This window comes from Sapajus apella, unplaced genomic scaffold (genome assembly GCF_009761245.1).
Source record: "Sapajus apella isolate SASKATOON/1434 unplaced genomic scaffold, GSC_monkey_1.0 scaffold34, whole genome shotgun sequence".
NCBI classification, from domain to species: Eukaryota; Metazoa; Chordata; class Mammalia; order Primates; family Cebidae; genus Sapajus; species Sapajus apella.
Window position 1 is genome coordinate 17,828,602 of NW_022436974.1, and position 20,529 is coordinate 17,849,130.

The window sequence follows — 20,529 nt, forward strand, 5'->3', positions numbered from 1 at the left end:
TTGTTCATTGCAAATGTACAGAAATATAATTATTTTTATATCATTCTTATATCCTGCAACCTTGCTAAAGCCACAGTTTTTTAGTAAATTCCTCAGAGTTTTCTATATACAAGATGTACGTGCAAAAAGGGAGAGTTTTGCTTCCTTCCTTCAAATATAGATGCCTTCTTTGCTTGCCTAATTGCACCAGTTAGAACCTTCAGAATAATATTAGATAGAAATGGCAAGCGTAGCCATTTTTGTCTTATTTCTGACATTGTGAGAAATGCATTCGGTCTTTCACCATGAAATATGATGTTAGCTGTGGCTTGTATAGCTTTTAAAATCTATTCTTTGAAGAGATAATACTAGTATCTTACTGCTGTGTTGTAAAATAACTTTCCCCATCTTCTCTCTTCCTGTTCTTTTTTTCTTCATATCCTTTTTTTCTTCATATCCTTTCCTTCGCCTTTCTAGCCTAACAATTGTCGCTTGTGAATATCATACAGAACAACAATTTATGTCAGTCGCTGTCACCATGAAAAAGAAGAAGAAAAGTTTATCATTTCTCAGGGATTTTGAGGTCCAAATAACAGCACTGCCCTTTCTATTTTTAAGTAGAAGAATCATAAGATAGCCCAGTCATTGACATAATAATTTATCCTCCCCTAAAACATTCAAATGAAACGAAAATGTATGAAAACATAGGATGTCATTATAAATAGAAGTGAGGGTATGTGACATCATGACAAAGTTCTTTCAAGAAAATGCTACTTGTGTATAAGAGTTAGGATCTTTTTCCATGATGCCTGTTGAGAATTTAAGGTAGACCTCCTGTTTGTTTGAGATAGATAGATAGACAGACATACAAATAGAGTTGGATATATGTGACAAAATTTTTACTGAATACTTAACATGTGCCAGAAATAGGACTAGAACTTTAGAGGGACACAAAGTCTAACATAGGCCCTTTTCCCCAAGAGCTCCTAACATCAGTGAGAGGCTAGATATCTTTTCAGTAAGCCTGAAATGTATCTGATGTGCTTTTTAATCTTACATGTTAAACACCATTAGGTATTTGCCAACAAACAGGATGTAAATTCTAGGACTTGGCTATTGAAAGAGAGGAGTAATCTGGGAGGGGAAGCCCTGAACAGAAAATCAGAAGGGTCAATAATCTGGGTTCTGGTTTCAGCTCACTACTAAGTCACTATTATTCTTTGGGCCTTATTACCAAAATAAAACCTTTAAACTACATCAGAGATATCAAACAAGTTTCAACTCCTATGTAGACTAATGGATTGATAGTTTATATCTGGTGTCTTGTTTTGAAAAAGGATTCTGAGGCTGTATAGGATCACAGAAGCAAAAAAGAGTGGCATGATTGAGTCATCTCTAGCACAACATTGGGAATTATTCCCTACTTGCTTTGCTGGATTCAATGATTTTTTAGGGCGCCTTATGTTAGTAACTCTCTATGAAATTTGCTCATGCATTAATTGGTAATAAATCAAAGTTCTCCAAATCCCTATGAGAAAATACATCAGTAAGAAGACTTGTCCAGAAGTAGAAAGCAAAGGACCATTAACAAGAGATAAAGTGCACTGAGGAAAGGAGAGAACAACTCTCTGGAGAGTTGGGAAAGCGGGGTCAGGAGATGCCACTCGCTGTGAACTAAAGGCAAGGACTGTAGGAATAAGTCATTGATGCAGAGGCCTCATCCTCTGGGACCTTGAGGTAAATTCAGCATCAAGTAAGGAGGAAAATTGTCTGGAATGAGTAGGATAATAGGGTATTTTAAATAACCTTTTCATTAGCTGGCATTTTCAGAGCATTGTGAAATGTCCTGAGGAGTTCAGAGTGAAAGCCAAGGTTACTGCCCTGGAGGAGCTTAGATTCAATTAGTATCTGTGAAAGCAGGCTGTGACAAGAGCCTTAGTAGTCGTATGTACACGAGCTATAAGAATTTAAATTAACAGTCACAGGATGGCCAGAGAGCACTTTATAGATGAACTTGGACTTTAATGTGACTGTCAGTGCTTGAGTTACTTTTCCAGAACTCTTCATTGATTGCAGTAACATTGAGTGCTGCAAAACACCAGGCACTATGCTAGGTGTCTTGTGTTGCAAGTGTGTGTCTGTCTGTGTGTGTGTCTGTGTGTGTGTGTGTGTATAAGATCTAACATTGCAACAAGCTCAAAAAGAGAAATATAGGCAGGCAAACAGTAATAATATACCATCACTGATGTTTTCCATAAATTTAAGGAATGAACAGTCTTCATTTTAAAAATCAGGAGACTAAGCCTCAGGAAGATTGACTAGCTTGCCTAAGATCACACAGTTAGTAGGTGCAAGCAACAGGTTGAGATCATTTTGACAACAGAAGCCTGCCCTTTCCATTACACCACACTATACCTGATTCTGTTGAAGCCAGAGGAAGCAGAGCATTACAAATTATGCCTGAGCTAAGAGAGAAGGCTTCAAAGAGGTGATATTTAAATGAGATCTTGAATTTTCAGTAGCAGTTTGCCACATACAGAGGAAAAAGCAAGAACATGGTAGTGGAAATCACAGGCATGTTGGAATAGGGTCAAGAAAGTCAAGGACACCAGTGCACAAAGGTCATGGTGGGAGTTGTAGTAAACGGGGTTGACAAAGAAGATCAGAAAGGCCAGAAAGCTTGTATAGAAAGCCTGGCTATGAGGTTGGAAGCTTACTGGATTTTGAAAGTATACATGAGGAAATCTGAGGTTCTTCATTTGAAAGTGCTCATTTGCTACAAATGAAATACCCAGGATTTCTATCCACTCTGCGTGCCTTTACAAAGTCTATGTCTACACATGCAAAGAAAAGTGGGCTGTTGTGTCAGTAGCCTAGGTAAGTGCAGCCTGTGCAGACCCCTAAACTTCAAACAGCCATCTATTTGGACGGGTTTCCTTAAGACCCATCTGAGTGCCCCAGATCTCAATGCAGTTAAGTTCCCCTGGGAATGTGTATTAAGTTCCTAATGAGTCTCAGTCAAACCAGCCTCTGGTGAAAATTTAAGCACCCCTTAAATTTTTTTTTCTTGTCCTTCTACCTTCTTTTTAAAATCAATTTCATTATTAACCAGCCATTCTGTTACTTATTGAGAGGTTTAGGAAATGGCATAATGTTCAGAATCAAGCTGTTCTGCATTGAAAACTCAATGACCATTTAGTGATTTATGCTAATTTTTAAGTCTATAATTTAATAAAGGGAAATATGTATAAGAGAGAATATGAGAGAGCTATCAGTATCTTTACTATATGTCAGCAATGTGTGAGGTATAAGTGTCCCTTTTATGTTGTAAACCCTTTATAAAGTAAGGTATGGTATAAATAAATAAATAGTCCTATTTATCCTTGGGCTGGGATGGAACAGAGATGATAGTTGTTATTCGAAGTAATATGAGTATCCAATATAAAAACCGAAACAGTTTATATACACCTCTCTTAAAAAAAAAAAAAATGTGGCTAGGCGCAGTGGCTCATACCTGTAATCCCAGCACTTTGGGAGGCTGAAGTGGGGTGGATCACAAGGTCAAGAGATCGAGACCATCCTGGCCAACATGGTGAAACCCTGTCTCTACTAAAACTACAAAAATTAGAAGGGCGTGGTGGTACATTCTTGTAGTCCCAGCTACTCAGGAGGCTGAGGCAGGAGAAGCACTTGAACCCAGGAGGCAGAGGTTATGTTGAGCCGAGATCACGCCACTGCACTCCAGCCTGGCAACAGAGCAAGACTCTGTTTAAAAAAAAACAAATTTGTAGTTCAAGACCAGGCTGGTCTTGAACTCTTGGGCTCAAGCAGTCCTCCTGCCTTGGCCTCCCTAAGTGCTGAGATTATAGGTGTGAGCCACAGTGCTTGGCATACATTCATCTCTTAATCACCATTAGACTTCAAAGGAAATCATTTATTTCCCCTTTATAGATTTAAAGAAACTGAGGTTTAGAGAGGTGAAGAAACCTGAATATATGTCTGACTGATTCCAAAGTTCATAATCTGTTTACTATAGCATGCTTTCTTCTTTATTAAGACCATGTAACACTTGTGCAATTTAAGAAAAATAAAGAAGTAAATTGAATTGGATTTCGCTTTGTCAAAATTTAATGTGGGCATAAACTTAAATCTTGAGAGGAAGAAGATGGTTTTCCTGGATGATGCACACCTTTCTGAAGGAGAACATTCTAAAGTAAGCTCAGAAATACACATTTTTTATGTGTATTTAAAATAAACATGTTTTCAGTGCAGAAAAGGAGACTCCAGCTTGGAAGTGAGAAAATTTGGATTAGGGGGCCTTGAAGGATTAGGGAGATAGGGACTGGGGTTAGGATTAAGTTACAGGATAAGTGTGAAGTAAAACATGGTTCACTTTCATTGCAAGGAACAGTTTATGAAGGCGAATAAAAGGACTCAGAACTGGAAAGTTAGACTCAAGATAGTTCTGATGCCTAAAATTTCCCAGGAAATTTATACTTTATCCTGTAAACATTAAAGAATTTTAAGGGTTGTGGCCAACCAGACCAGGTGATTTTCTCTGGGCTAATATGCTAAAGGTGCCCGTATCATTGCCTATACATGCTGCATTATGAGGTCTTTCTAGACAAAGATCTGAACTTACACATCTTTGTGCCCCAGCACCTAGCATGATGTCTACCTGAAGCATGCTAGCTACTCAATGCATTCTTCTTAGAGCAACGGAAATGGAATGTTCAGGGTGGATTTCTAAGAGATCAATCTGGCAACTGTGGGAAGGAAAGGTTAGAGGAGCGAGAGACTGAAGTAGATGTTTGAGAAAGCCATTACAGTATTCTGGGTGTAATATTCTGAAAACCTGAGCTTAAAACAGTGGCTGTAGGAAAGCAAAATAGGAAATCATTTCTAAAGAGATCAGAGAGGACTATCCTCCTTGGATGTTTGTCCCGATTCTTCCTTGTAATATTCTATTTCCTTTTCCGAAGCCTTAATCTCTCTTTAAGAGGAGATGTTGATTGTGAGAGAGGGGATGGGGCAGAAGCTACAGTGATTGGGTGACAGCAGACTCCCAAAATCAAACTGCAGCTGGCATTGGGAAATCTCATTTCTATTTTGTAAATTCTTAGAACTTTCCATATGGCAGTTGACTTCATTTACAAATGAAGAAACTGAGAATCATTTCTCTGGGACACACAGAGAGCTGTAGCAGAGCCTGCCATTGTGTTGTTCATCAAAAAATCATTGTGACAGTCAGTGTTTCGTTAGCAAGATGGGAATTATATTTGCTTCACCCGAATGAGTTATGGAGATTGATTTTGTAACACCTTCAAAGTGACATTTTGACAAAAGAAATGTCATTACCGCCCTCAAAAGAAAGCTCTTTAATGGAGCTTGAATGAATGGAATGGCCAGAGCCAGGCAAAGATCTCAAATGTCCAGAGGTGACCTAGAGATCCACAGAGGAAAGGTGGAAAGAGAGCCATACTGCCACACTCCAGGGGGCATCAGGAAGGCAGGCTTTGCCCTCAAGGTGAATAAACTCAGAAGAGGCTGCTCCTAGATGTCTTTATTATTACTTCTCTTATTCCAGGCCTTCTAACATCTTCCTCACTGGTCTTCCTGGCTCACCTTTTCTTTCCCTATACTGCATGCAGTGTGGTTTTAAGTAATCTTATGTTATTATATACAAAGAACAAAGGTAGGCATACATCCAGGGAATTTTGCAGGTTCAGTAGCCCAACATGAGGACACCTTCTAACTTGTTACATTTTCTTTTGAAAGTGATAATCATATCTAGCCTAACTTTGAGTTCACATGTCCACTGAGAACCACCTGAGCCAGCACACAGATAATTGTCTGATCCAGATGTGCTGTTGGCTTTTCTGTAAATGATTCTCGAGGGGATCCCAGTCAAGTCCGCATATCTGAGACACATTACGGTGGATCCTATGTAAACCCGAAAAGCCGATGGAACTCAAGGAGCATTTGGGGATGAAAACGTACATATTTTACATATTCCTCATAGTCTGTTTATTTGTCTCAAGTTGCTGATGAGGAAACTGCTCTTCTATGGAATGGCATGGAGAATAAACTACATTTGTTATGTATTTTTGTGCACGTGCATTTCTGAGTAATCATCTACCACCTGGGTACCAAAAGTACTGCCGCTGAAAATGCCAACTTAATCGGCACCTTAAATACAAAATGTATTATAAGTTATAACTGAAAAATCTGTCCACTGTATGCACACACGCACACACACACACACACACACACACACACACACCTGTGTTATATAATATATTTTAGTTTCTAAAAGAAATATCATTCAAAATGAGCCTTGAAGAATCAGTAAAATCTAGTCAGGTATAAAAGGATGAAAAGAGTGTTGTTGGCAGAAATCAGGAAACAGCCCAGTGTGCTCAGGGAAGCCAAGGAAGCTTAATATTACATAAGTACAAAGCTTTAACTGTCCAGAGATAAAGCAAAGAGGCTGGAAACCAGGTCATGAAGGGCCTCCATCTTGAGGGAAGTGGAAAGCCTTGGGAGGAATTTAGTAGAGGTTATATTAGAGTTTAGCACATTACTTTGCTGCAGTGTGAAATAAATTTCCAGAGGGAAGCAGCCCCAGAGGCAGGGGCCCATTTCAATAAGGCAGGTAAGACATGAAGACCTGACCCAGGACCGCAGAATAGCTGTGGAGAAGAGAGAAGAAATCTGAAAATTTTAGCAGGAAAAAAAAGTGTAGCCTGCAGCATCTACATCAGAGTCAGCTGAAGTGCTTATTAGAAATGGAGATGACCAGGCTCAGCCCCTGTCCTTCAGGGTCAGAATCTCTGGGGATGGAGGCAGGAGCGCTGCATTTTAACAAGCTCCCTGGAGATTGTGTTAGGCTTGCCACTAAGTTGAGATACACAGGCACAGTGGAAAAATTTGGTATCAGACAAAATAACCAACTTCTATCAATTTTCGTAACTTATCTAAGCCGAATTTACAAAAATAGAAATCATATTAAAAGATATAATATATGTAAAGTAGTTAGAAACATTAGTCTACCTTTTGCCCACCCCTACCTACAAGCACATACCTCTTAAACTCTCCCCCTTATAAGGCTAGAAGGGGCAACTTCCTAACAGTATTCTTTTCTTTAGATTCCAAATCTGCTTTTGCACAGGGGAAGAAGGGAGAGTTGCCAAAACTTTGCCCTGCGTGCATTTGCATAAGGGGTGTTTTTGACCATGTGCTTCTTTGGTTAGGGATAGCAGTTACCACTGGCTGACTCTAATGGGCAGGAAGGTGAAGCATGGCAGCAGGGCTGATTTCTAAACTCCCCCCCGCCGCCCCTGCCATTGGCTGCAAATCCGGATGGTTTCTGAGTTCTCTGCTATCTTGTGTAGCTACCTGTAGGAGTTTCCCGAAGAACACACTTATCAGTGCTTTTTGCTTTGGAGAACCATTGAATCTCATTCAGGATACCAGTTAGCCTGAACGTCTGTGGATTTGTTATTTTCTACATATTACTTTTATAAGCATTTCTCATTTGCTCCTAACAGCAACGCTGTGAGGTAAATATTATAAATATGCCCATTTTGCAGATGAGAAAACTGAAGTTTAGAAAGGATAGGTAAATTACCCAAGCTCCTACAGCTAGTAAGTGGCAGAACCGGGCCCTGCATGATGACATATTGTTATTATGCAAGCAAATTGAAATAATTGATATTTTTTAAGATTTCTACATATGAAGTAATTCCAGATGTCATTACCATGGCTAATTCTATCCATTCAAGTAGTGATGGGGAGACCAAAGTAATATAAATAGGAGGTATGTAATATATGGTTACGTAATATATAAAACAAGTATAGTTTTATCAGATGAGAACACTGAGCTTTTGTTAAATTTCCTTCTCCTGATTAATATAAGGTAAGTATTATTCAGAAAATTTAGCTCAACCCATTTCTACTTTGGGAATTATTAATGAATAAATTCTGATTTACTATAGGCCTTCCTTTCATCTGACTCTGAGGTAATAGGCCTACAATCATACCTTTGAGCTTGCATGTTTCACTTGCAACACTAAAAAATAAAGATACAGAAGTGAATGTCCCATCATCTGGCTTCCTCACTATCATAATTATAGCCAGACTTTTAGCAAGTAAAAATAATATATCTTGCTTCTTAACTCTACACTGTGTTTATATGTGGGGGAAAAGGTTTTTTAAAAAAAAAAAAATAACTCAGGTAATGTCGGAAAAGAGTTTCAGCAACAGCTTCCAATATTTTTTAAATATTTATAAAAATACCTGATTACTTTGCCTTTTGATTTTTAAAGAAGGTAGGCTCTAAAATTAGACTATCCTATTCTTAACTTTTCTGACTATATGACCTGGAGCAAATAGTTTCTCTTTCTGAGAAGTGATTTTTCAACTATAATAATAAACTCTGGAGAATAGATAGCAAGCTTCTTGAAGGCCAGGACTATGACTTATTTGGGGCCTAAAAGAGTTCATGGCATTCATCCAGTAAGTATTGAATTAAATAATGTGAGAATAAAGAACGTGGTGTTTAGGAGAAAAATCATGTAAATTAGAAGGCACAGCTCACATTGTTATTTTATTTATTTATTTATTGCTATAGCTTGTGAATCAAATAATTTATTGTTGTCTTTAGAGAAAGATTCTCTTGATCTGAGTGTTACTTCCTTTCCTTTCAATAAATAGGCTTCAAGTTCCCGCTGTATGCACTGTATACTGCTCTGGCCACTGGGTGGAGACATAGATGAATAGGACCCCACCTCTGCCATCCCAAGATGTTCTTTCTGGCACACACCACACAGATACATATACACACAGCTATAGCATAAGGCAAAAAAGTTTAGCAAGACATGAATAAAGTCTTAATGAGTATTCAAATGGAAAGAGCCTCCTCCATGTGAGAGCAATTAAGAAAGGGTTCCAAGAAAAGGTAGCATTTTAGCTAAGTCTATGAGGATTTGACAACTACAGAGTAAGTGTACTTTCACACTTAGAAAACAGCAAGAGCATGGGCCGGGTGCGGTGGCTCAAGCCTGTAATCCCAGCACTTTGGGAGGCCGAGGCGGGTGGATCACGAGGTCAAGAGATCGAGACCATCCTGGTCAACATGGTGAAACTCCGTCTCTACTAAAGATACAAAAAATCAGCTGGGCATGGTGGTGCGTGCCTGTAATCCCAGCTACTCAGGAGGCTGAGGCAGGAGAATTGCCTGAACCCAGGAGGCGGAGGTTGCGGTGAGCCGAGATCGCGCCATTGCACTCCAGCCTGGGTAACATGAGTGAAACTCCGTCTCAAAAAAAAAAAAAAAGAAGAAGAAAACAGCAAGAGCAAATGTAAACTAATAGATGCTATCTGGTGACCAGCAAGTAAGTATTCCATTAGATGAGAACACACGGCGGGGCAGTGGTAAGGTTATAAACGTAGCTCGAGGCCCAATATCAGAGGGCATGAAGTATTCCTTTAAATTTGTTGAGGAGGCGATTCTTTGGGTCCTGGGGAGCCCTTAAAGGTTATTGGATGGAGGAGTGACAGGCTGTGAATAATGAGGTTGACTCTTACTGGGAGGATGGATGGTGGAGACCTGGGAGTGAATGGAGTAGGGAGACACCTAGGGGAGGACATTGGGATGACTCAGGGGAGAAATCACCGTGGCTGCAACCTAGGATTTAAGAGAGCCCACAGATGGCAATGGCACGTGGCAGAGATTGTTAAAGATGCCATTCATGAATGTATGGAGGATCCTCAACAGAATGAGTTACCAGTTGGTAGGGAAGAGGTAAAAGGCAAATGGTGCAAAGTAAGTGCCTACTAGGAAGACGGTAGAAGGGAGAATAAACTTGGCAGAGCTCAGACTAAAAATTAAAATTGTCTGTATGCTTTTAGATCTATCCTCTAGCAGGTATCTCTCCAACACCTCGCATTTGCCTTACCTGCCAAATCAGCTCTGCAGCATTTAGTCATTGCTATGTGTTATCAGAAATCAATGACAGTTTATGCGTGATACTGGAATGACCACCAAATTAAACTGAAAACCAACCCAGGACAGAATAAATAAAATTGTCATTAAAATAAACTTTTTAAAATTGAAACTAATTTTATAGACTGTCTGCTGGGTTAAAACCAGAAAGCTGGCTGTGATAAATCCACTCCTACCCCAGGACTAAAATTCTTTGTGGATACTGAAAAATAAGCCCTTCTATTTGCAGAGCACTTTTGTACCTTATCCATTTCAAAAATAAGGAGGCAGGGTCAGAAGAAATAAGTGACCTGTCTGCAGTCACACAGCCAGACACTGTTCTTTGGAGGCCCATGAATATTTACTTAGTATACAGTTTCATTTAATTTGTGAAGGTTTACAAGACGTCTTTCATGTCTAGCACTGTTCCAGTGCCTGGGGGAAAACAAGGACGCCTAAGCCTTTGCCCTTGCTCTTGGCAAACATTAAATGGTCTGGAAAAGATTTGGATTTCCTTTGAAGTTGGCACTCCCAATACATGATCTGTTCTTTATAGGCAGTCAGCAAACTTAGTACTAGTAAGTACTACAACAAACTTGTACAACAAACCTAGTACAAACTAGAACAACAAACTTAGTACATAGCCATCTCAGCTATGCCACTGGCCATGTCATCTGAAACAGATTACTCCTCTGTAAAGTGGGACATGTAAGAGGGGTAAACTTGCCTCATTAAGATGTGAGCTACATCAGAGTCATAGAATGAAGGCTGTTGAGTCAAATCAAAATTATACCTCTCAAGAAAAACATCCATGTGTAGCCGACTCTATTTATTTATCTATCTGTCTATCTGTCTGTCTGTCTATCTATCTACCTTTCTGTCTACCTACCTAGCTATCTAGCTATCTACCTATCTTCCTAGCTATCTGTCTTTCTGTCTTTGAGAACACAGTAAGCACCATAAATCTGCCACCTAATGTGAAAGCATGAAACAATGAAAGGTATATCATGACTAAGGATTATGATTTGTCCCTTTCTGTGCACTTGAAGTCCCTGTACGAGAAAAGGGGGAAAGTAATTTCCATGCAGCCAGGGCTGTTGGTACACATAGGTAACAATAGGGAAGCTATGAGAAACATCTTTTATTTGTTAGTAGTGATAACCATAATGCAGTTTCCATTGATTCAAAGAGTTCTGAGAAATTTAAGTGACACAACTACAAACAGAACTTTTCCAATGGCTGTCTCAAATGTGTTACAAGCACTTGTCAGTATAAGTGAAAGCCTGTCTCACTTGAAAGGAAGTAAAAAGTTTGCAGATATGCCATTCGCCTTTTATGTTTTGACAGCTTCATGAGCATTTGTAAAGATATCACTAACACTTTCTGAAACTGATTTTTGAGCACTCTGGATGTGATGGTTTTTCCTGGAAGGCCCCAGGAAACCACCATTTTGCTCTGTAATTGGCTTGTGCTCACCTGCCCAAAGAATTAATACTATAATGAATTTGATGCATGAGGTCAATGTGAGTGACAAACCTTCTCACTGCTCATTCATGGAGAAGGCATCCTGTGAATACCTCCAAAGTCTGCTGCCTCTAGGTGAAGTGGAGTGCTAGCAGTCTAAGCCCAAACGATCGTCAGAAAAAGACACATATGAATCTATGATTGCTAATGAATGAAATGATTGCTTTGTTACAGGTAAAAGCTCCCCACCACCCAGCTCATCCCATGTGCTGTCTGAACTTCTGTGTTTACCCCCTTCTCAGTTATAGGCAAAGCTTACATTTGGCAAATAAAGAATTTGACTTTGATTAGTATTTTTTAAATGTGATAACAATACAACTGATGTTTTTTGAAGATTATATATAAGCCAAGCATTTTTACTAAATATAAGGATTTTTCTCGTTAAATGTTGACAAGAATCCCATTAGATGAGGAGTACATAGGGTCTCCTTTTAAATAAAATAATATTTCCGGGCACCTCTGCCCCCAAGTGTTGACTAAGTCTTTTTATGATGATGTTACCTAAATACATAAAAAAACACAAAATTAAGTGCAAATACCTTATATTTATAGCTCGCATACTGTCTATAATGTTCAAATAATTTACAAATTAAACACCATGTATGTAGCACTGGTGTATTGTAACAACAAAATTCAAAATCACAGCATTAATGTGATGAGTGGTATTTTAGTAAAACCAAATCTTCTTCCTCAATGTAATCATGGTTGTGGCTGCTGTGTGGAAGTTTTGGAGTTGCACCTGCAGAGAGTTACGGAAGAGTCAGTTCTTTCACTGCTGTTTCTCTACAGTGCAGCCCACTGCAGAACCACTGCACAGGCCCCATCTGGGTCTTACTCCATGCCATTTACCCCGCCCGTAGTGCTGAGACTGCCGCCTTGGAGTCATTGAGTAATTCCAGACCTCAGTTATACTACAGATACCCTCTGTGGCTGCTCTCTTTGCACTGTGTCTGGGTTTCTGACCCACACCTGATGGGCTTTCTTGCCCAGTTGCACAGTGCTCAACTGTACTCTCTTGGCACTGTCAGCAGATAGCTGCCTGGAGCAGCCCCTCAGTCTGGCCCCCTCCCACATTGAGTTTGCTGTTTTAAATCTACTGTGGGCTAAAAATACCCAGGAACAAGCTTCTTTTTTTATTTATCTTTAATTCTCATTTTTACCATTTTAAATTGCATCTCACATAGTATACATACACACACTCATATATAGATACACTTAGGCGTATACATATGCCTAAGTGTGTATAAGTTTTTCTAATTTGCACAGGCACTTTTTGCCATTGGAGGGCTGAGTGTAATACTTGGCAAAAAAAACAACCAATGCTTATATAATAATAATAATAATACCTATCATTTATTGAGCATTTACCATGCTAACCCCTTTCATGCCTGGTTGCATTTAGAACTATAACAGGCTATGATGTAGGTAACAGCATCCTATTTCCTTGAAATCTTTGCATAGTGGATATTGCTGTCAAATAAAGTAACTTCTACTAGGATGAGCTCCACTGACATGAGACTTGAGAATGAGTAGAGAGTAATAATGTCATTTATTAGATACAATTTTCCAGGCACGGTGCTAAGTACTGCAAGTGCATTTACTCATAAGTGGAATGCAGTTGTTATGTGAATGGCATGTCCAATCAAGGTGCAAAAATTCCTCCCCAGGCAGAGGAAGCATTGAAGGAAAACAATAGCATGTTCTCTCTGGCTCTAAAGTGAACAGTTGGTCACAGTAACAGGCTTACTTGGTGATCACTAGTGTCTAAACAGAAATAAAAATGAACCTGCTAGGCTGTGAAGTCAGTATGGATAGGAAAGGAGGGTGGAGGGGAAGGGTTCTCAAAAAGTAGTACGGGGGGTAGTTTGAAGATATTTTATTACCTTGGAGTGTGTTTATATGTCTTCATGGCTTTTATCTCTAAAATCTTAGAGGAATTTAAATCCTAGCCAAGTGAGGATCTATACTTTTTTTATCAGCTAGTATTCCAAGTTTAGCAAGCAATGTTTGATTTTTCTCTTCCAAAAAAAAATGAAAGATTCAGAAACCTTTGAGCCACTCACATGCTCTCACATTATAAATGTGATGCACTCCTCTGACTGGCCCTGCATGTCATAGAAAACACAGTTCACTTGCATTTAGCATCTGAAAGGCACCGCAAGGAAATGTTTAGGTGGGAAACACAGTGTAGGCTAGACCAAAGAGCCTGAGAGAGAAAACAAGGGGCCTGTGTTCTCATCCCACGCCTCCACTGTCCTCCTGCATGACCACTCTCTAGTGAGAGTCCTAATCCCTGTGATCCATCCTAAAATGGGACTACAGAGTAAGGGCTAGGAGTCTCAGCTGTAATGAATTTGCCTCTATTTGCAAGTTACCCCTCCTTTCAATGAGCAGGAAGTGAGAATTATTCAATCAGCCACAACATTACAATGAATGCTGTTTATTATTGCACTTTATGTATTGGTTTGCCCTTAATCACTTCTAGGACATGAGTGCTACAAGTGACCTCTTGTGCTCTGAGTCTGGAGTTGACATCAGACAGTGGGGGGCAAAGAGCACACCGTCAGCTCCTGAAACTGAGTCATCATCCAAGAGGGTAAAGCTGAATGCCTCTCCTGTCTGAAGGAGAGAATGGAGGGAGGGAATGGGGAGAGGTAGAAAGAAGGAACATTTCATAGTGTAGAATCTGAATGCTTTGAAGGACCTTCAGGGTCATCTCACTTTAACTCCCTGATGGACTAAAGAGGAAGCTGATGTTCAGGGAGCAAAAGTGACTTTCCTGAACTCACATAGAAAAGAGGGACCCCAGCCAGAACCAAGAATCTTGCCTCTGATTTGCAGCACATTTATAGCTTAACTGTTTGCCTGCTGACCTTCAGTAGACATTAACCCCACAAGCAAAGCATCTTGTTTGTGTTAGTTCACACTATATTCCAGCCCCTAGTGTGAGCCTCCATACTACTCACTCAAGAAATAATTGATGAATAAAGAGATGAACCAAAACTTACGCAGAGGTCTCATATCTCTCAGCCCTTTCAGCTTGTACTTTCTCCCAGGACATCTCTGATATGCCTTGTGAGTTTTTAATGGTATGTTAAGCAGACATTGTATTGAAAGTAGAAACTGTACCAAATAAGTCTCTTCAACCTGAATATTCTTTGTCTATAAACCTTACAACATTACTTACAACATACACTAACTCACAGGTGTATTTCTTGATTCAGTCTTGAAATGCGAGCAAGGTTAATGTGACTTAGACCAAAGAAATGGCTTGTTTTTAAGTCTGAGAGATGAAGCACCATGAGGAGCAAAGGGGAAAAAAGCACTGTGAATTCTGCCTTTTGAAGTAGGCATGTAGCTACCATATTTCTGAAAGTAATTTGTGATAGAGGAAGGAAAATACGGTCTGTAGGTGGAAAGATTTGGGTTCTAGTTAGGACTTTCCCGTTTTCTAGATCTGTGACCTTGAACACGTTCCCACTGAGCCGCAGGTATATCAAGTGGTGATGATAATGTGAAGTAAGCATTATTAAATTCATGATGCAGAAAATGAATTCTAAAAAAGTTAAATAACTAGTCCAAGGTCACACACCTAGTAATTTGAATCCAATTTATTAGCAAGGACTCTCAAAAAGAAAATGTGTCTAAAAGAGAAGCAGTGTACCTGGCCCTGCCTGACCCCAGGATTGGGCTCTTGTCTCTGCCTTTTGCCCTTTCCTCACTTAACAAATGCCTGGGAGCATATAACCATGCTGGCCTCACCCCGTAACATCACATGACTGCATTTGAACAAACTATATTATGAAATAGTCATTGGGTTCCCCCTGACTGCCTGTAATAGATTACAGCATCTGTTCCCCTACTAGAGACAACCAGCTTTTAACCAATTCTTCCCTCAGCCAACATTGCTTAGGCAACTGCTGTGTACTCAGCATCTGCTAAGCTCTGGAAGAATCCAAACCAAAAACAAAATAGTAGCGAAGGTTGGTCGTTGGAGTTCAAGACAGCTGAGTTTGAATCCTATTTCTGCCACTTGCCAGCTGGGCAAAATTATATTATCTCTCCAAGCCTCCATTTTCTCATTTGTATTGTAGATTTATATAGAAAAAGGTATGTGTGTGTATGTTTGTATATGTATGTTTGCCTGTGTGTGTATGTTATAGTATTGTGGGGAGGATTCAATGAGATAATTAGCTAATTAGCACAAAATGTTTAAGGAGGTATATATTGGCAGTGGCACAGAGGAAGAGCTCAATAAATATTAGTTGCTATTATTAAGAACGTATATTCTAACTGGGAAAAAAGCATAATTTGAGTTATCAAAGAGCAGTTATGATGGTTAATACTGAATATCAACTTGATTGGATGGAAGGATACAAAGTATTGAACCTGGCTGTATCTGTGAGGGTGTTGCCAAAGGAGATTAACATTATAGTCAGTGGGCCGGGAAAGGCAGACCCACCCTTAATCTGAGTAGGCACAATCTAATCACCTGACAGCTTGGCTAGAATATAAAGAAGGCAGAAAAATGTGAGAAGACTAGACTAACCTAGCCTCCCAGCCCACATCTTTCTCCCATGCTGGATGCTTCCTGCCTTCAAACATTGGACTCCAAGTTCTTCAGTTTTGGGGCTCGGACTGGCTCTCCTTGCTCCTCTGCTTGCAGATGGCTTTTGTGGGACCTTGTGATCTTGTGAGTTAATACTTAATCAACTCCCCTTTATATATATTCTATTAGTTCTGTCCCTCTAGAGAACCATGACTAATATAGATTTTGGTACCAGGAATGGTTCTAGAGGAACAGAATATTAAGAATGGAGTTCTTTCGTTGGTTTCAGGGTTTCTGGAGTTGGCTGCTTAGTATAATTAGACCCAGAGATACTAAGGACTCCACTTCTAATAGTATGGAAAACACTGATAGTCCTTGCCATGAACTGTTTAGAGAGTTATGCAAAATAAATGCATTTGACACTCCTGATTCACTGCTCGTGAGAAGCAAGGAGTTTAGAGACTCTATACATAATACCTTTGACCATATATGGAGAACCAAAGAACATAATGAAGCTGGTTGGTTGCTCCTAAGTTCAGTAGACAAAGTGATGAAAGAAAAGGATGAACTCAGGGATTCTAACTCCCAGCTTCAGAAGCAGATCCTGAGCCTCAAATCTGCTAAGATTGCCCTGAGTGAGAGCCATACCTCCTGCAGAAAAAGAGCTAAAATTGTGCAAAAATAGGCACAAGCTCTTATCATGCGAGTGGCTGACCTGCAGTGAAAGGTGCATGCACAGCCTCATCAGGTGTCTACTGTCAAAGTGAGGGCATTGATTGGAAAGAATGGGAGCCTGCAACTTACAATGGGAACGTGTAAGAGGACTCTGCTAAAGCTGGGGACACTAAGTTTGTAAACTCTGATGAATCTTTTTTGCCAGAAGAAACAGCTTCCCTATCCCTAGACATGCTAAACTGGTACTCTGAGTTTGCTGCCAGTAATGGCAGCATCCCCTCCCTGACCCATGCTGCCATCAATCTGTCCATCTTTGTCTGAGGAGGTGAACCCTGCACTGCCTGAGGCAAATGTGATGGCCTCCCCTGAGGCAGTTGCCAGGCATAATGTTGATTCTCCTCAGGAGCCACCCCCAACACCCCTGTTTGCTTCTAGACCTATAACTAGACTAAAGTTCTGGCGAGTCCCTAGAAGTGAGGTTGAGAGTGTAACCCATGTGAAGGTGCACGACACTCAAAAAGAAATGCTTGAGCATAAACAGAAATCTGGAGAACAGGCATGGGAATGGATATTAAGGATGTGGGATCATGATAGAGGGAACACAGAGCTGGATCAGGCTGAATTTTTTGATTTGGGCCCATTAAATAGGGACTCTGCATTTAATGGTGCAGCTCAGAGAGTTAAAAAAGGATCTAATGGTTTGTTTGCTTGGTTAGCTGAAATACAGATTCAAAAAATGGCCCACTGTGAGCAAGCTGGAATGCCTGATCTCCCTTGGTTTAATGTAGAGAAAGGGATCAAAAAGGCTTAGGGAGATTGGGATGGTGGAGTGGATTAGTCACTTTAGACCTACTCATCCAAGCCTGGAGCATCCAGAAGATATACCCTTGATTAATGCCTTGTGAAATAGATTTGTGAGAGCAGCACCTGCATCTTTGAAGAACCCTGTAATGGCTCTTTTCTGTATGTCAGATCTAACAGTGGGAACCACAGTCACTCAACTACAGAATTTAAATACAGTGGGAATAATTGGATACTGAGGTGTCAGTGGCCAAGTGGCAGCACTCAACTGTCAAAGCCAAGGTGGGCATAGCTACCATAATGGACAGCAGAGGCACAGCAGCGATCAGAATAGTCTGACTCATGTAGAGCTCTGTCATTGGCTAGTTAATCACAGTGTTTCTAGAAATGAGACTGATAGGAAGCCTACTGCATTCCTACATTATTTATTTATTAATTTATATTTGGAAGCAGAGTTTCACTCTTGTTGCCCAGGCTGGAATGCACTGGTGCAATCTTGGCTCATTGCAAACTCCACCTCCTGGGTTCAAGCAGCTCTTCCGTGTTGGGTACCAGCCTCAACCCCATACTTGGTGCCCTTAGTCCTGGCAGTGATGAGGGATTGAGAAAAGGAAATAAAGACAGAGACACAAGAGTAGAATTTACAGCATGGATCCAGGGGACCAATGCAAGCATGGGAACCACGTTGACCCACAGCTCTGGGCTCCAAACACTTTTAATCTGTGCACAATCTCACTGATCTTATGGCATGGAAGGGGAGAGTAGAGGAATAGTTAAGATAGCCCTTGAGATCCTTCTAAGACATGCTAAACTAGTGCTCTGAGCATTTAACAGCACTTGAGATCCCTCTAAAGACATGCTAAACTAGTACTCTGAGTTTATCACCGATTGTTATCAGGGTGCCCCTGCATCACAAGAATATCAGATCAGGATGAGGAGCCAGGGGTCTGACCACACCCAGTGTATCAATGCTTATCTCCTGAGCATTGAGGACACAGAGCAATTAAAATCACTCCATATTCTGAGAACCTAGGCAGAGCCTGAGGTGTTCCGTGATCTCTGCCCTGCAAGGCTTTTCTCCTCCTTGTTAGCTCCCATCTGCAAAGACCCTCTCGGATCTTGTAAGCAGAGGTCACCTCCCTTCTCAGATATCTTTGCATAAGCCCTCCTTATGAAGCCCTCTTGCAGTCTCCATGTTAGGAAGGTATTCGTAGTACCCGAGCAGTATTGCCTGCTCTGCAACCACCCAGAGGTGTTCCCTGGTGTTACTGTGCTCTTGGAGGGTCTTTACCTTAGACCTACTGTTGCCACTTGATTTCTAATTAACTGCACCAATAATATAGTTTACTTTGGTGCATAAACTTCAGTGTATTCTGAGCCAATCAAGCTTATAATTATTTAGATAGAATTAACATAGGTCTCCCCCTGGCCATCTTGACCCACAGTTCTGCCTCAGCTTCCCAAGTAGCTGGGATTACAGGCACCCACCACCACACCCAGCTAATTTTTTGTGTTTTAAGTAGAAATGGGGTTTCACCATGTTGGCCAAGCTGTCCAGGCTGGTCTCGAATTCCTGAACTTAGGTGATCCACCTGCCTCAGCCTCCAAAAGTGCTGGGATCATAAGCATGAGCCACCACCGCCGGCCATTAATTTATATAAGCAGAAAACATCTATGTTACATGGACAAAAGACTAATTTGAATTATAAAAACAGAGAATCACAGCCCCTCAATCAATTTCCAGACTTGAGCCAGTTTACAGACCCAGAACCCTTTGAATGAAGGGAAGGCTGAGACCCCTTGAGGAAGGACCCCACTATACTACCAACAATTTAGGCTGTTAAATCTTTTTCCTGTCCTTCCCCAGGAAGACCTCCAGCCTTTTACCAGGGTATCTGTGCACTGGGAAAAGAGAAATGATCAGACATTTTGGGGACTACTGGACACTGGCTCTGAGCCGATACTGATTCCAGGGACCGAAAACATCACTGTGGTCCTCCAGTTAAAGTAGGAGCATATGGAGGTCAGGTAATTAATGGAGTTTTAGCTCAGGTTCAACTTACAGTGGGTCCAGTGGGTCCATTGGGCCCCTGGACTCATCCTGTGGTCATTTCCCCCGTCAGAATGCATAATTGGCATAGACATACTTAGCTGCTGGCAGAACCCCCACATTGGCTCCCTGACTGATAGGGAGAGGGCTATTATGGTGGGGAAGGCCAAATGGAAGCCATTTGAGCTGCTTCTATTGAGAAAAATAGTAAATAAAAAACAATATTGCATCCCTGGAGGGATTATGGAGATTAGTGCCACCATCAAGGACTTAAAAGATGCAGGGGTAGTGATTCCCACCACATACCCACTTAACTCTTTTATTTGGCCTGTGCAGAATGGATGGATCTTGGAGATATGCAGATGGCTTTTGGAGAATGCAAGTGGGTGAAAGTAAGCTTAACAAGGGGTGACTCCAATTGCAGCTGCTATACCAGATGTGGTTTCATTGCTTGAGCAACACATCTCCTGGTACCTGGTGTGCCACTGACTTGGCAAATGCCTTTGTGTCCATTCTTGTCCATAGGCCCACCAGAAGCAATTTGCCTTCAGCTGGCAAGGTGAGCAATATACCTTTACTATACTACCTCAAGAGTATATCAATGCTCCAGCTTTGTGTCATAATCTTATTCGGAGAGACCTTGATCACTTTTTGCTTTTGTGAGATATCACACTGGTCCATTACATTGATGACATTATGCTGATTGGATGCAGTGAGGAAGAAGTAGCAAACACACTGGACTTTTTGGTGAAATATTTGCATACCAGAAGATGAGAAATAAATCTGACTGAAATTCAGGGAACTTCTACTTTAATAAGCTTTCTAGGGGTCCAGTGGTGTAGGGTCTGTCGAGATACTCCTTCTAATGTAAAGGATAGGTTGCTGCATTTGGCCCCTCCAAGAAAGAGGCACAATGCCTAGTGGGCCTATTTGGATTTTGGAGGCAACACATTCCTCATTTGGGTG

General features: G+C 40.7%; 1 protein-coding gene across 28 annotated transcripts in view; it reads left to right on the plus strand.

Moving 5' to 3' along the window:
* The window catches only part of DLG2 (discs large MAGUK scaffold protein 2), a 2,183,817-nt gene that overhangs the window by 2,106,345 nt on the left and 56,943 nt on the right, over positions 1 to 20,529 (plus strand). The gene's annotated exons all lie outside the window — the stretch shown is intronic.